Source organism: Pogona vitticeps, chromosome 1 (genome assembly GCF_051106095.1).
Source record: "Pogona vitticeps strain Pit_001003342236 chromosome 1, PviZW2.1, whole genome shotgun sequence".
Taxonomy (NCBI): domain Eukaryota; kingdom Metazoa; phylum Chordata; class Lepidosauria; order Squamata; family Agamidae; genus Pogona; species Pogona vitticeps.
This window is the reverse complement of record NC_135783.1, coordinates 219296529-219314732: the sequence shown is the minus strand read 5'-3', so window position 1 is coordinate 219314732 and position 18204 is coordinate 219296529. Positions and strand designations below refer to the sequence as shown.

Here is an 18204-nt window from a genome sequence, read left to right as displayed (position 1 = left end):
CTGTTTTTGCTCTTTGGATGATTGCAGATAAACTAAAGACTGATTTGAAAGGGGATTTGCAAGGGTGATACTATTCTTGACAATTCATTAAGAAGCCCACCTTCCTTTCCCCTGCCTCACCACTTCAGCACCTAAAATAGCAGTAGTAACAATAATGTGCTGCCAAGTCAATTTTGACTTGTGGTAACCATTTCCAGGGTTTTCTAGGTATCGAATACTCAGACATGGTTTACCGTTTCCTTCTTCTGAGGGTGCCTTGGCACTGTGCAGCTTACCCAACATAGGATATGACTTTTTCTGGATGGCACATTAGGGAATCAAACTCCCAACCTCTGGAACTATAGCCAGATACCTAACTCACTGAGCTATTCAGCCAGCCTCAGAGGCTTGGGGCCATTGTGTGTGTGTGTGTGTGGGGGGGTTCCTCCTCCCATAGTGGGCCTTCACAACACTATATTTACCCTTCAGGAGAGCTCCCCAGCCTTCTTGAGAGGATTGTTCTGATGGTTGGTTGGTTGGTTGGTTAGTTAGTTAGTTAAAGTCAGGAATCTGAAGAAGAGAGGATTGGAAGTGTGAGTCACTCTCTGCTTGTACAACTACAGTAGTACCTTGGTTTGCGAAACGGATCTGTTCTATGCAATGTTACTTAGTATGGAAATTTTGCAAACTGAAATGTCAATTGTGCTATGAAAGGGGCGGTGCTTTAGGTGCAATGCGCCCTGGGAAAACCCTTTCGTAATGTGGAAAAAAAACACCAATGTAAATTGGGGCTTTATTTCTTATGGATTTTGGTTTGTAAACCAAAAATTACGTAAACCGAGGCATTTGCAAACCGAGGTATTACTGTACTGCGTATGCTCTTCTATTGTAAACTAAAAAATAGTAAAATGAAGATTAGTTGTGTTTGATGGTGACAGAGAGGGCACCATCCTTTCCATACATCCTTGAATAAATGAACATACAATGCCAACCTTTGGAAAGTTAATGGCCACAACACCTCAGAGTTGGCCTGCACATGTCTTGAAGCCAAGCCCTAGATCTAATGTGATTGCTAATGCCTCTTTGTTCCTCTTTATCCAGCGCCCAGTAGACCAGCAAGGAGTTGGGCTTAGTGTGGTTGCATAAGTGATGTAATCTGCAAATTTTGGAACTTGCCTTTTAGTTCTTTTTCAGCTACACAGTCTAAGACACTGATCTACTTCCCTTCAACTAAGAACTATCAGCTGCTTTGAAAAGAAGCATGGCCTTCTCAGTGCTTGCCTAAAAGGAGTAAAATGGGCTTCTTGCCAAAATTCATGAAATGTGTTTGTTTTTCTTCATGTTTCTTTCTCTTTCTTTCTTTCTTTCTTTCTTTCTTTCTTTCTTTCTTTCTTTCTTTCTTTCTTTCTTTCTTTCTTTCTTTCTTTCTTTCTTTCTTTCTTTCTTTCTTTCTTTCTTTCTTTCTTTCTTTCTTTCTTTCTTTCTTTCTTTCTTTCTTTCTTTCTTTCTGGTAAACATTGCAAACTCTTCCTCATTTCCAGCAATCCAGTTTAAAGGGTTTTCATGAAGCAAGCTGTTGCTGCTTTATTCTTATGGTCTCCTTGCTGAGTTTTATGGGGTGTTTATTGTGTGTTTCCCTGCTTATTGCCTTTCATGATTTGGGGTGGTGGTTGTTTTTTTGGGGGGGAGGTATATTTTGGTGTTTTTATATTTTAGCAGTTGTCTTTAATGTAGTAAAGGGAAAGGCAATATGTTTATAAATAAAACAAATGAAGGTTGATTTATCATCTCCCAGCAAGTAGCTATTTGGAAGAAAACACTATGTTCCAGGATGTGGGAGAAAGGTCTGATTTAGCATGATCTTTCACTCAACCTATTTGTTGCTCATCCAGCAGTCCTTGCTTTAGGTTGCAATCCTATACTTGCTTGCTTGGGAGTTAACCTTATTGAACTCAATGGGATTGAACTCGTAAGCAGAAATGTGTCAGATTGTACAATTAGAAAAGTGAGTCACATGCATTTAGATAGGAAAAAAAATCTCTCACCTTGCTTTTCTGTTGCCTGATGGTGACCAAGCACCTAGAAATAGCCTTTTTTGTTTGCATTTGTTTCCCCAATGTATAATGTATACTCTATAGCTCTGTTCAGAAGTTACCACCATGGATAGATTCAACAAGCTTCAAGGGAACTCAGGGTTCTTTCTCACATGTGAGCAGCAACCTCTCCTCTGCAGACAGTTAGAAACCAGTGATGGAGAGCAGAGTGGCTAGGTGCTCCCTGAATGTGTGATGAGTCTATCCATGAAGATAAAACCAAATAAGACTTACGTCTATATTTGCAGCATTTTGCTCTTGCAACAGGAGTAAGTAAATCTCATCTTAAATTAATAAAGGGGGCTTGTCAGGTTGGGTGCTCAGAAAGATATTGGTCTGGGTAATTACATATATGAAATATATTAAATTACCTAGGAATAATTTATTTCACTAGCAAAATATACCTACAGGTTTATGGTTTGTGGGGTCATTGTCTCACAGTCTGTTTCTACCTCTTATAATAAATTCTGGTGAAAAATCTACTGCCATGGATGGAGTTTGAAAGTAATCTCCCTGGACATTCCACATCCACAGTTTTCATCAAGCTATTTCAATCAATGGTGGGACTCCTTCGTGGAGACACAGAGCCACGGCCTCTTTGATTCGTTGGCATATCTCATGAAAAGTTTTCAGCATTCATTTTCTCAAATGCTTCCCTTCATTCACAGCGTATCATCCTGTGTGATAGCAGCTTTTGCTGTATGCCTCCCTTAAGAGCTGGTCCTGGTAATAAAAAAAAGGAGGGGGGAAGGGAAATAGTTCAACGCATTGTTCAGCGATCTTTTAGATTTCACTGAACAGATGACATGAGTGACAGAAATTGAGAGAGTGCAGCGTATGCAGGCTTTGCGTACAGCAAGCCTGCAGGAAAGGTAAGCAAAGCTATCAAATACATTTTGTAAAAGCGCTTCTTTGGTTGGAATGATTTTTGAAGTTTTTTCGGCCTGCAGGTTCACGTCCCAGGAACATGTCGATGCAGCTGAGAGGCAAGAGTATGAACCTGGAAGATAGAGACAGACAGGTTCTGTGCAGAGCGGAGATGAAACTAAACAGGTTAAGAGCTTCACCTGTCACAGAGAAACTACCTCCACAAGAACGTGGATGTTGGAAAAAGACAGGATCCACTGGCAAGAACTTCCAAATATGCTGGGTGAACAAAACGGAATGGGAAGAAGGGGGTGGGGGTTAGGCTTGGAGAGAAAGTCTACTTTGTAACCCAAGTAGAAAATATTCCCCATAAATAGCAGCTCACTTGTAGCAAGACTTATGTTAAGGCTTGACAAATTCACCTGTCTAGGGCCTCACACACATTTGATTTATATGACTGGGCAGGTGGAAAAGTGCTGAGCCTTTTTTTTCTGTGAGAGAAATGCAGTTGTTAGTGGAGTAACACAGAACAAATGCCATCTTCGCTGGGAGACAGTGCTACAAATCAGCATGCCCAGATGAGGAAATTAAAGGCACTTGATGCAGAAAGTGTGTCCTCTGGCTAGTGTACATACCAGGGTACTGGCATACTTAGCTGGTTTAGGAGTACAGTGCTCTTTAAAAAATGACTTCGGTAACCTTCCTGGGATGGGTGAGTGGCCCTTCTGAATCTATCAAGGCAATCTGGTGCTGTAGTGTTTCTTCCTCCCCCCCACCCCCAGGCCTCTGCTAGTCGTCATCATCATCATCATCATCATCATCTTCTTCTTCTTCTTCTTCTTCTTCTTCTTCTTCTTCTTCTTCTTCTTCTTCTTCTTCTTCTTCTTCTTCTTCTTCTTCTACCTCTTTTCTCCCAATCTGTCGAAGAGTAATGTGTACAGTATAAAGGGCAAAGGAATAGAACAAGGTCTGATCAGTTCTGGTAGGTCATACTGGCTATTTATGTATGCAGAGCAGGAAACAAAAAATAAGAAGTTTATCTCGTGCTCTCAGGTTTCCTCAGAGGAATCTCAGATTGAATTATTTAAGAGGCAGGTGTATGTGTGTTTGAGGGGTGGGGAGAAAGGATGCTCTCTTTTTCTTCCAAGGTCTGCTTTCCATCCTAACATTCCCCTGAACTTACTGAAGTAGGGATGATAAGGAGAAGGAGGTTGATAGCAAAGGCCTCAAATTTCCATGGGAACCTGAAGATGAGACATTTGTTCTCTCATATATTACTCATTCTTAATAAGGTAACGCCTGTCTGGAAGTGGAATCATCTGACTTGACCACACGCTTAATACACCAGGTTGAACTGAGTGACCTGGGCTGCATTTTATTTCTCTGGCTCAAGTGATGGTGTTCTCCAAGCAAGCAAGGTTTTCTAGACTGATAAGGCTTTTAAAAAGTGTATCTTACCTGTAAGTGAAGCAGCCAGCGGTGACAGAAGTGATTTTACCTCTGATTATACATCCGATTTGATCTGCAAGCAAACAGAACCATCTCTCTCTCTCAGATCAATACTGAAAGACTGCCAATATCCTTTGTCACCATCAGATCAATACCAAAAGCTTGTCAACTTCAGGCTAAGCACTCTGATCTTAAAGAAGGTGTTCATTTAGAGACATGGGCTGGCTAATTGGAAGGGTTTAGAGTGAGTGAAAAAAAAACCAAGAAAAGAAATCCCCTAAAAACCAACTCCAAGGAAACAAAATACATTACATTAATTTATCAGTAAAAATCTTTTCATATTTTAGTAAGATTTTTTTTATTATATCTTGATTAACTTTAATTTGATTATTACCAAACATCTTTTCTAGCTCATAAGCTGTCCCCTCTTAAATAACCAGATGAATGTTCAAATTTTGGGAAGAGGTGGGAGAAGAAACAACAACAAACTTGTATCTGTTATATGATACCAGTTAATGTTTTTATAATTTTGATTGACTGTGCCTGGTGTTTTTTAATAATAATAATAATAATAATAATAATAATAATAATAATAATAATAATAATAATAATAATAATAATAATAATAATAATAATAATAATAATAATAATAATAATAATAGCAACATATTTTTGGTCAGGTAGAGAACATGGATGGAAAGAGACCAGGTAAGCATTTCTAATAATATGTGCTGTTAAGATGATTCTGACTTTTTCTGTCAGTTTCCAGGGTTTTCTAGGTACTCAGAATTGTTTGCCATTCCCTTCTTCTGGAGGGAGCCATGCAGGTTTCTCAAGGCTTTATGGGCTGGCATTACTCCTGAGAAGCACAGTGGAAAATTGAACTCCCAACCTATGCTTCTGCAGCCAGGTACCCAACTGATTGATTTATCAAGGAGACATGTATTGGTAGAAACTGAAGGAATGTGACCTGCAGCCATCTTAAGACTATGTAAATTGGATGAGATAGCAATAGCCTTCCTTTTTATTCTTTGTTCTTAATCTGTATCCTATTTATGTATACAGTGGATAGAATCTTAGTTTGTTTTCCCAATGAAAAGGGATTTGTGGATGAGAGGAGAGGAAACTTTTCCTTTGTATCTTCACTTTCTGCTGTACCATCCATTACAAGCCCACAACATTCATTCCTAGCTCATAATCATCTCCCTTCCCCACCAGAGAAACTTATCTTTACATTCTTCTAGAACCTACTACTATTTAATTTGTTTATCTGGGAGACATTGGGAACTCCATCTGTAAACCTCTGAAGTGGCCATGGATATTCTGTATAAAACCAGACCTTTGTCATTGTTGACTCCTTTGTATGAGTCCTCCAGATCACATACACCTCTACTTTTGCAAGTGGTAAGCTTGGGGAAAAGAAAGAGAGAGGAGCTCCTTCAGAATTGGCATTTTGAAGCTTTCTTGGAAAGTCCCTGAGCTCAGAAAGGATGAGATATTATGAAGTGAGTTTGGGGAAGTTTACCCATCACTAGTCAGGGCTTCCTGTTTGCCGACCCAATCCTGAGTCCAGATGGCCTGCCCAAACAAATAGATTTAACTGCACTTCCCCAAAATATTCAGCCTCATATTTTGATGAATCTGCAGGATACATTTTATTTCGTAAGTTGTGTGTGGAGGCATGCGCATGGTTGAGTGAGCAACTGAGAAGGCCTTTTAATGCTCTAACCTGAAAGTGGACCCTCAAAGGGTCATATCAAGAGTGCTCCTATTATTATGTCAACACATAAGATTTTAGTCTCACAATCCTCTCCCAGCAAGTATCTGAGCAATCAGAATGCAAACTGAGCTGGTGTTTAACTGCTAATCACCAATCACCAAACAAAGCAAGCAACAAGAGAGCAAAAAAGCTGGGATCATTATCCTATGGCTTTCAGTGCTTAAGGAATTGACTGTCATAACAAGAGAGTCTCTGTAGTGTTTAATTTGGCCCTCAACAAACTGTAGTCATGATCTGAAGAATGGAAAATGTGCTGAAGGTGGAGAGTTACTGTCAGTTCTTTCCAGTGATGGGGGATAAGAGGCGGGTCAGACCTATGAACAGCTAAAGTAAATTTCACCATTTTGTCTGCCTGGATATTCCCCTTGCCCCACATTTTCCCTATAATTCTGCAGAGTCTGTCCCTGTGGTTTGCATAAATCTGGGATGTTTTTTTCTGCTGAGGGCATAGCTACAGCTAAGTGACTTTGTAAAGAATGGTCAGTCACCCATCATTCTGTTTAACAGAATCACTCAGCAGTATTAAAAAGCTGAAGGCATTTATCTGACTATCGTGAACACTGTTGTGGATGTGTTGCTTTTCATGGACAACCTCTGTGATCCTGCCAGCTGACAGCCCCTGTTTACAGGGCCACTTTTGAGAGAAATTTATTTTACAAGTAAAAGATGTCAGACACAGACTAACTCTATAATGAAACAGAATGTTCTTTCTTTCTTTCTTTCTTTCTTTCTTTCTTTCTTTCTTTCTTTCTTTCTTTCTTTCTTTCTTTCTTTCTTTCTTTCTTTCTTTCTTTCTTTCTTTCTCCATTCCTAATGTGGCACATCAGCTTACATTAGCTGACTTCGAGGGAAAGTCAAGGCAATGTAAATTTCACAAAGTTTTGAAATATATGCTTTGTTTTTGCAGTAACTGTGACATAGAATGTTGCAAGAAGCAGCAAGGAGACGTTTCTTAGAATCTGACTGTGTTTATGTCAGTAGGGTAAATGGACTGGCTGGTGTGCCAAATGATGAGTAAATGTACAACTAAGACTAGACAGTTAACCATTTGCAAAGGATCTTTACCTGTTCACTACTCTTTCTTTTGGAAATAATAATGTGTTAGTGGGCTATCAATGCTCTTACATGCAGGTATTTGAATACTTCTAATAGAACAGAGAGAGAAGGGGGAGCGAAACTTGAGATGTACAGGTAAGATGTATACCTGTGCATTGCATCAGTTTGAGTAAGTGGACTTGTCCACGAAAACTCACATTAAAATGTAGCAACAACTTTTTTGTTCTTATTTTTTTCTCGTTTGTTTTTGACGTGCTATGCCAGCACGACTAACCTCTTCTAAAACCAAACTCCTTAGGAAAATCTAGAGAAGATTAAGCATGTAGTATGTCTCTTTTAGTTAGGGGCACTTGTGTGCTTATTGGGTGGTTAAATTAAACCGATTTTAATTGGACTTGTGTACTTGGCTGTTTCTGGATTTCACTTCTTTTGGATTAGGAATGTACACTGATTTAAATCATTAAATCTTGTTCTGCACAGATTAAAAAAAAGGAGGTGTCTCAAATTGGATCTGTGATCTTCCTTCAGGTATATCTGGCAAAAACGTGATCAAATTAAGCATACAAAGCTCCCGTATGCTGAAGCAGGGCATGGGGCTGTCTAATCTAATGCTGTCTATTCTGAATAGGAGTGGATATCCAAACTTTTGGATAGGATCTTTTCTATCCAAAGAATCAGGGCATCTGAGTTCTTTTTGAATGGAAACTGAATTTGGGACTTTTTGCATGCAAAGCATATGCTTTGCTTTGTGATATGGGGTGAGAAGGAACTGACTGTTATCACCCAGTGATCAAAATCCTGTTGCTCAACATAGTAAACCACATTGTAATTCAGTTTACTATGTTAAGCAATAGGATTTTGGCCAATGTATGTAGATTCCACCCTTATACAAATCTGTAATTCTTGACCATTTTTAATCTGTCTCTCTCTCTCCCCCCCCCCCGGTTATCATCATCTGGTGTTTTTTTATTCCAGAGGTTAGAATCCTACTGATGTTGGCCTAAGGTTTGTGTGACTTATTGCAACTAATTGTGGCAAACTGATGGGGTCCCGGGCTGCATTTCAGTCATGTGCCTGGCCATGTGTCCAAATACGCAGTCAACATGCACCCTGGCACCTTATCATTTAGGTGCAATTATCTACAGTAAGTTACACAGATCTTATTAACCACTAATAGGACTTGGGCCAGAGTCTGGAATTGACTAGGTCCAAAGAATGTCATTACTCATAATGGATTATTGATTTAGGTAATGAAGATGTAATAAGATTACATATTAAAAATAATATAAAGAGGTAGAATAAAGTCAATTTATAAAGGATAATATTTTCTAGTTACTTTTTGAAGTTTCTTTTAACGGTCACTTCAGGCATCATGTAGAGATGTTTTGGCTGTGTTTCCCTTTGACACACAGAAGCTTTATGTCATTCTTTTATAAATCCCAGCATGTTCTTTTAAATAACAAAAAAATTACTTAAATCCTGTTGCTTAGCATAATACTGTAAGTCACAACTAGGGTAAACTCATTGAATCAGTGGGGCTGACAAAGGAGTTGACTCACCAAATCCCTGCTGATTCAATGGCTCTACTCCAGTTGTGATCTACTGCACTAAGCAATAGGATTCCAGCTGTCAAGTAATGTAATACCTTCCTTTTTGAACATTGGAGTAACAACTTCCTTCCTTCCTTCCTTCCTTCCTTCCTTCCTTCCTTCCTTCCTTCCTTCCTTCCTTCCTTCCTTCCTTCCTTCCTTCCTTCCTTCCTTCCTTCCTTCCTTCCTTCCTTCCTTCCTTCCTTCCTTCAAGGGATTCAAGGCAGCTAATAGAGATTAAAATACTAATAAGATTAAAAACACAATAAATTAATTAAATATTAAACCAAGAGTCATATAAAAGTTAATTGTCTAAAACCACCATAAAAAGACATTTAATGTACAGAATCCCCAAGATCTAAGGAGAGTCCAAGCTTTAATTCCCAGTGTAGCTAAAAAGCAATGCCTATACATGCCAAAAAGACAAAAGGGTGGGAGCCAACCTAGCCTCCTGGGGGAGGGAGCAGACATAGAGAAGGCCCTTTCTCATGTTTCCACCAGACATTCCTGAGTGGGTGGTAGGACTGAGGAAAAAGGTCCCCTGAAGATGTTGGGAGCCAAGAAAGCACATATGGGGACATATAGTCTTTCACACAACCTGGATGCAAGCTGTATAGGGCTTCATAGGCCATAATTTTGTCCATTCTTCTGGATTGCTGTTCTTCAACATTACAATATGTATCATGGCCTCCTGTCTGAGATACATGAGTGCTTTCTTCTTGCTCTGCTGTCTCTTTGCAATCAAAGGAATTCAAATATAGTCCATGGTGATGCAGCCAATCATCTACTGTACTCTATTAGTTATAAAATCCCTGATGCATGATTACAGTGAAGATTTCTCCAGCCTTCCCCCCAAAATGGATTGAATTTACATTATCAAATAAATTAAGATTTTCTTCTGTTGTCAATGTATGAATAAAAAAGAGAAGTAATAGCATAGAGGCACACACAATAATGATAGAAACCCTGTACTACCCAGAATTTGATCCTAATGAAGCTGGAGATCTTTGGCTGCATGGAGCAACCACATTTTATTCATGAGATGATTAGGACACAGCTGCACAGTAACTGTAGCTCCAAGTGAAAAATTAGGCTCTGTACATATGTGTGTAATATGGGAAGGGAGAAAGGTTGTATATGTGGGCGGGTAGCCTTGTGGGAGAATGCATACCACGGCAGCCCAAAAATGACATGAACTTTTCAGAGTCATGGATCCTCTAGTGAGTATTGGGGAGGAGGGGCGGGAAGAAAAAGGATACATCAGAAGTACAAATAGGATTTTGAGCTGGGTTGCAAAATAAAACTAGATTTTGAAAAACGTACTGCACAGTGCCCAGAATCACCCTGACACAACCTCTGTTGGTTGTTTTGGCTATGGTGGTGTGGATCCTGGATTTTGTTAAGTCTAAAGATGTAATGTTTTCAGGCTCTGAACATTTATTTATCTAAAATATTTTTACCCTGCCTTATTCTTCTTAAAAAGGACCCATAAGTAAATGACAGTATTTAAAAGCAAAAACCAGTAAGTATACAAACATTTAAAAAGAACCAAATACCACACTAAAATGCTAAACAAATTCAACACCAAAAAGACACACAAAGCATCAAGGCACAACAATCTATTTAAAAAATCTCTCTCAAACAGTCACGAGCCTGAAGAGAAAGGTCTTTGCCTGCTTGTGGAAGGACAGTAAACATGGGGCCAACCTGGGTTCCTGTGGGGGGGGGGGAGTCTGGAAGCAGCAACAGAGAAGGCCCTCTCTCCTATGTCCCCACCAAACACATCTCTGAGGGTGTTGGGATTAAGAGAAAGGCCTCCCCTGATGATCTTAACACCAGGCTCATAAAGGGAGATGTGGTCTTTGAGATAGCTTGGGTCCAAGCTGTTTAGGGTTTTGTCGGTTAAAAACAGCACATTGAATTGTGCCCAGAACTGGATTGGCAACTAGAAGACCTGTTGTAACAGGGGGATTGTAGTATCTCTGTAGTCAGCCCCAGTTAACACTCTGGCTGCAGTGTTTTGGACTCACTAAAGTTTCCAAACACTTTCCAAAGTAAGGATTTAGGTCACTAGTGGGATGTAGTGGATAGAATGATGAACTAGGACTGAGAAGATCTGAGTCTACGTCTCCATTCAACTATGGGAACTCACTGTGGGTTGAGGTGGCACTGATAAAAACCATTCCTTAAATATCTTGCTTACCTTGAAAACATTATTAGGATCAGTGTAAGTTGGATGTGACTTGATGGCAGATAACACAGAGAAGGATTTAACCTCTTTGAGAAGTAGCAGGCATTACTAGCTATCACAAGTTATCCTGTGGAAACAAATAATTAGAAATTATCAAATCAGTGTATAAAGTGTTGAAGAATAGATCATATATATTTCTCAACAACATATTTCTTTTGTAGTGAAGGAAAATCCAAGCATATATAATTGTTTTACAAAATTTGTAAGTTTTTGTAGTTAAAATTTGATAATTATTCAAGATTGCTTCCTTTATTTGATGTTACGTTCTTGAACTTTTAGAAGTTGTGGGACCCCTCCATCCCACGTGCATACCTCTTTACCTTATTATGTACAGTATTGGGTGTATCTCTGTCCTGTCTAAGACGTGCACTCCAGTTTTTCTTATTACTGGCTTCCAGGGGTTTTTTTTTGTTTATTGTAAATGTCCCTTATATTGTAAATATAAGTGTCTTTCTCCTGTTTTTGCACTTGGGTGGGGTGAACATTATAGGGAATTAACATGATAGGGAACATTCAGCCCCCTGAGAGTGCTGGATGCCCTGTTTCTGCCAGCTTTGCCAGCATGACCAGTGAATGGTAAACTAGAATCCCTTAACTTCTGAAGGACATCTGGTTTCCCACCCCTGCCTTTGACTTTGCATATTTATACTACATGTAAAAAGCTAGATAATATAGCAATAGGAGTAATGTTTTTGGAGTGTTTTGCAAAAATGAAATGCTTTGCCATGATAACTAAGAAGCTCTCATTTTCTTAATGTGTTTTAATATTAGTTACCATTTTAATATAATACATGTTTAATTCTTTTTTCATATTTGTATACTTACTGTTTTTAGCCTTTAAATACTATTTTAATGATGTAAGCTGCCTTTGGTCTTTTTGGGGAGAAAGGCAGAATAGAAATATTTTCAATCCATCCATCCATCCATCCATCCTCCCTCCCTCCCTCCCTCCCTTCCTTCCTTCCTTCCTTCCTTCCTTCCTCCCTCCCTCCCTCCCTCCCTTCCTTCCTTCCTTCCTTCCTTCCTTCCTTCCTTCCTTCCTTCCTTCCTTCCTTCCTTCCTTCCTTCCTTGGTTACTTCAATTAGCCTTAGGTTATCTGGTGTGCTGTAGCAGGCATGCAACGTATTCGTTGTTGAACTTGGTAGGGACCAGGGAGTCATGGGATAGCCTTGAGGTACACTTAACCTTGTTTAATTTCATTCCAGTTTTATTGAATGCACATGGGTGGAACCAGAATCTGTGACTCAGTTCTTCCACCTTTTAAAATGCCAAGCACGACCACATTCCTAAATCAGTGAGATGCTGCCATGATTACAGTGCCGCATCATTTCTCCAAATAGCCTGAAAGACCATTAGAATAATCAACAGCCCAGATAAACAGTGGTTCTATTTAGAAAGGCTTACCATGAGTCAGCCACATTGGTGGGGTAGAGGGACAAAAGATGAAACTGAGACACCATACTGCAAAAGAAGAAGTGTCCTAATTTTCCTTTGAATGTAATAAAATTGATGATTCTGTATTTCTACATTGTATGCATTCCTGAACTGTAAACTCTGCAATATCACACAGAATTAAGAAATCTTATAAATGAATGCTCAGGACATTCCTATACATGGTTGACATACATGTGCATATCATTTGATTTCTCAGCCTTTGATGAATGTACTGCGGCTGACTCACTTTTGTGGTGACATGAAACAACATGGAAGTTCCATCTATGGCAGTGGTTCCCAACCTTGAGCAACCGAGGTGTTCTTGGACTGCAAATCCCAGAAACCCTGGTCAGCACAGCTGGTGTTGAAGGGTTCTGGGAACTGCAATCCAAGAACATTTGGCTTACCCAAGGTTGGGAACCACTGGTCTATAGCATTTTGCCTGTGATGGTCCACATCACCATATGGTGCCACAGTAATAAAATCTAGTCATGGTTATCTGTGTCTGGGTAACTTCTACAATAAGGGCATTGCTATAAAAGTGCCACTGAAGATTGTCTGGCAACATAAATTGGTCCAGAATGTAGCTATTCTATACTCACTGGAGCTGGGCACTGGGATCATATTCTATATGAACTTACTACAAGACTTTATTCTTTTCCAATTGCTGTTGCTTTTCCTACGCAACCTGGGACTTCAGTCTATGAGGCATCTATCATTAGGCAAAGTGTAGGTGAATGCTTTAGCCAGTAGCTGCCAAGGGAGCAGCCGTTGGGAATTTGATGACAGATCTATATTGCTACGCAGCCTGCTTTGCACCATGTAAGCTAACCTGCTGTCATCAGATGTGCTGAAGAATATGGTGGAGTACATTGTCCAACAGTGTTGAGGCAAATACTACTAACATGCTGCTCACCTCACTGTGATGTGAAGGAGAAGGATTTTCTCCTTCACCACTAGCAGCAAAGTATCCTGGCTGAGCTCTGAAAATTCCAGTCAGTGAGGATGAAGCCAGCTTAATTCCAGTAGAATCCAGCTCACTTTGTCCATGGGTCTCTGTAGTTCAAACATTTTAATTTGTCCATAAAACATTCTAGTCTAGGACTCTTCTCTAGCATTTGAGTACCTAGCCTCTATACTTCTAGAGATGTGCACCTGATTTACATGGTAGGGCTCCAGATGTATTCCCAGCCTCAAACTCCTTTAATAACAGCAGCACTGGTGGCTCAGTATGGGAGTAAACACAGTGTCATTGATGTGCTTTTGTCTTTGATGAATGATTTTTCTGTTGTGTGGCTATTTATAATAATGGGCATTCATTATCCAGAGAGAGTCTTTTGCTGAGGAGTCATCATGGTGCATGCTGTAAATGAATCTTGACACAATTTTGCATTCGTGCATTAAAGACTCCTAATGCATGTTTATTTGTGTAATTCAGAATGCACAGTCAAAAGGAAGCACACAAACAAACAAACCAAGCTACGGATCATACATAGCAGATGCTTCTGAAGTATCACATCTTAGCCAATTCTTGTTTCTTCTTCAATTTCCAGATATCTTGGTGCACATTTTAAAGTAACAGTTTGCCAGATTTGATTTAAAAGCATAGCCAAGTCTCAAGTTACAGAAGCACAAAGAGCAATGGAATGCTCTTTTTGCTAAAGGAATTCCAGTAACTTTTTATAGTTTTGCTACAAAAATCTGTGAAAAACATGCTGTCTGAAGTTCTGCCTCCGACACATGTTTCCACACTATGATACAAAATGCTTTATTGCATTTGTATAAGTGCAGGTTACACATTTTTAGAATATCCTATCATTTGGTTTAATTTTTGAGAGGAAGGTTAGAACTGAGCAGCAAAACAAGCTAAATAATTCTGCAAGAAACGTAGGTAAAAATGTTTTGGGTGAGGAACCAAGAGAGACAGTGAGCTGTTCTGTCAGAAGATCTGTTTCTTTGAAGCCTAACAAAATAGAACAGAACAGGTTAAAATGGCCTCTGAAAGACAAAAGCTGAAATTTGTTAAAATACATAGAGTGCATATTTTTAAGATTTTATATTTTCTAGGGACATTAGGAAGGGAAAGAGTGAAGTAGATTAGAAAAGATGCAAATATTAAAGGAGTATATAGTTGATAATTTTCAGTAAGGATCATAAAAACTGAAATTACTTGGTTTATAAATATTATATAATATATTGTAATACTTGCAAATATTTGGACTATTTCCTGCCATTTGTTCTGCATATGATAAAGTGGTAAGTGTGCCAATGAAGTCTCTTGCTCTCACCCACACTCTCTTCTTCTTTCTTTCTTATGCTTCTCAAACCCTCACTTCAATGTATTTTATTTATTCAGAGTACAGCTCTTGGCCTGCTTAACCAATCAGAGAGGCTTTAAGGGCCCAGGACTAGCCATGGTGCTGAGCTCCAAATGTGATTCCAGCCCTGACAGGAGGATTATAGGAAACAGATGACTTACGCTTCTAATTTGTGGCCTTAAATTGCAAACAGAATTTCAGGAGTCGAGCAGAGTAATAAATGGCAATAGAGAAAGCCACACACAGCCAAATCAGTATGTGGTGGTTGTAGGTTAAACTAAATAGGAAGAGACAGGTTATGATGGTTTAGTGTATTACAGAGAAGAAAGTCTTAAATTACTAGTGCTGAGAGGTATTGCACTATGGCAGACAGTATTCCATTGTGTAGTCTGCTGATAGCATGAGCAGAACAATAAAAAGTCAGGTTTAGTAGAAAACCTGTTGCTGGACAAATCCTCCCCTCCCACCAAGAAAAAGCCATGTTTGCTTTGACCTTAACTATATGTTGGCCCCTTAACATCTGTTTTCTACTGTTGCAGTTTTTCACACCAAATTAACTGTCAGGGAATCAGATAAAATAAGTTTAAAATCCTTCCAAATTATCTTTCTTGACTTTATCCAAGCTCCAAAAAAAGAGAACATTTCCCACACTTGGCTGTAATGTCCTGGACCTCAAAATTTGATTTTTTTTAAAACACACACACACACACACACACACACACAGAGAGAGAGAAAGAGAGAGAGAGAGAGAGAGAGAGAGAGAGAGAGAGAGAGAGAGAGAGAGAGAGAGAGAGAGATTACTGGATTGCTCTGTGGTGGAAATCATACAGTCTCTGTGATTCTCACAATCTCTCATAACACAGCAGAGCACAAATCACAGTTATAGCCTATGCTTTTAGACAAATTCTATTACTCCAGTGCTTGAGAACTGGGACAGTTTCTGGATGGCATTTTGAAAACAATATTTGTGGACATTTGAAAAAGGAATCTCTTCTCTTTTGTCTTCTTTGGTAAATTTCAGGATGCAACATGACCGGTGATTCATTTCCATAGTTATTGGAACTACTGTTATTTTGTGGGTATCTGCTTTTCAAAAGCTGAGTTGAATGAGAATTTCGATACCAATCATTTGTAAACTGCATCATAAAAACACGATGGTCATATTTATTTCCTAAATGTATTTTCTGTGCTTTCAGTGCCAGTTTGCATTCTTAAGGCCACAAAAGAGAACAAGGAATGGAAATCAAGTGCCTGTTTTCTTATGTGTGTGATTAAAAAACAGAAGAGGGAAAGAATGGCCGAGAAATCAACCCTACACACCCTATACATTCATACAGTATTTAGTCAAATATAAGTACTGTAATGCTGAATACAATGGACATTACTTTTCAGTAAATGCATGTCGGATTGGATCCTTGACTCTTTATTCCATGCTAATGCTGATTTCACACAAGATCTGTACAATAACTAAACAGACTTAGCAAGGGTGAAGCCTCCTTAGCTTCTCAGTTAGAGGTATGAGAACTTTTTTTCCCAGGGTACTGTGTACTGGTTACTCAATTGTGTGTGGAATCGCTTTGGAGAGAGACACACACACACACAGAGAAAGAATACCCAACCAAATATTAAGCAGCTACTGAGTAGCTAGCTAATGATTTCTAATAAAGAGGTAATTGTCTTGGAGAGATGAAAAAAAAACAGTGGTAGAAATAGGATAAGGTGAAAAAAAAGATAAAAAGAGAACAGATCTTTGCTGCACTGTGATGTTTGAACGCGTTGTGGTGTTATAAGGGTTTAAAGATGCACATATTTAATCCTTGAGCCATGTAATGCCATTTTCTTGGTCAGATAATTCATCATGTTAAAAACTTTAGTCGTTGGAAGCACTGTGTTTTATTTCAAGCATCAAAGCCCGCTTACATCAGAATGAAGGAACCGTGTTGTCATTGCCAAATGGTTATTGTTTTAAGCAGGTCTGTTGATTATCATTGGAAATGACTTGCTAAATACATTTTGATTAATCGCTTGCAAAAATTATGCTTGTTAGAACTGCTTGGTATTCAGTTTTCCACATAGGTTGAAGCTTTCTTCCTTTTTATAACTGGCATGTGCAAACCTCCCCTCCCCCTGCCCTTTAAAGTTACCTGGTGAGAAAGCAAAACAAATCTTAGTCTCAAAAGCTTTTGTCTGAAAAATCCTGACCCCCCTTTTACACACACACACACACACACACACACACACATACAGAGACACACTGACACACACACACACACACACAGAGTTAATAAAGCTCAATTATTGTCTATGCCATACAAGGAAGAATGGAGTCTATATATCAGACCTGGACGTTGTCAGACAGGAGATGGCTTTTGTTTTTGCACCCCATCAACACCGATCACCTAATTAAATCTGATATCTCTGGCTGCCACAGAATGATTTGTTAATAGTTCTTTGGGAATTTACTTAATGAGTTTAGATGTCTTTTGTGTGGTACATGTGGGGGCATTTTGGAAAACAGAGGTGGGGAGAAGTGGGGCAAAGCAAGGAGGAGTTCACAATAAAACATAACAACCTCCCCTCCTCCATCCCCCTCCCGGGCACCACAGAGATACAACCGAGCCAGCTGCATTAGGTGTAGTCTGAACACATATGCTTGCTTGTGGACCAGAGTCATTCATTAGCAGAAAAACAGAAAGCAGATCTGAACTGCTAAGGGATTGGGGGGGCAGTTTAGCTACCCACAGAAAACCTTTCTCTGTCAAATCCAACCATAGACATCTGTCAGGGATTCAGATATTACACCTTGATCAGGCTGAGACAGCGGTGGCACCATTTTCTTTAACAAACACCAGAAGCCTTTCTTGCGCCTTGATTTTAACATTTCTCAGGGGTTAGATTCCCTTTCTTCTCCTGCTCTGTGGAGAGTAAAAGGAGCTTGTTAACTTGCTTAGATATTTTGACTGCCGATGCACTCTGGCCATTTGCCTGTGGTAACAGTGTCAAAGCGTTACTTGGGATAATTGCTGTATTTGCAGTCCGAGAAGTGCTTCAACTTCGGTACATGCAAGCAGCTGAATTAAAAGGGAAAGAAAGGAAAGCTGTGTGTATTGCTGCCTATTGTTTTCCAGAGAGTAAAATACCTTGCTTTCTTGGAGAAATGTCAAAATGATCACAGTTTTGGGAAGAAAAGGGCAAGGGAATAGAAGATAAAGAAGAATTTCACATTAATGTATAGGTTTTTCTCCTTGTTGCCATAAATCTTGAGATTAGCCAAAATGCTGATGTATTTGGTGGAACTGATAAGTATTCTGTAGGAACATCTACCATACAGTAGCTGATGAGAGTTCTGTGGATTATGTTTTTGTGAAGGAAGTGCATTCTTCTAGG

At 39.3% G+C, this 18204-nt stretch overlaps 1 long non-coding RNA gene across 1 annotated transcript in view; it reads left to right on the top strand.

Moving 5' to 3' along the window:
* The first annotated feature begins 403 nt into the window (after positions 1 to 403).
* Positions 404 to 18204, top strand: part of LOC144583312 (uncharacterized) — a 65747-nt gene continuing 47946 nt past the window's right edge. The window contains exon 1 of the long non-coding RNA XR_013537033.1: positions 404 to 7359. This is a non-coding gene — a long non-coding RNA (uncharacterized LOC144583312). The remainder of the gene's footprint in view (positions 7360 to 18204) is intronic.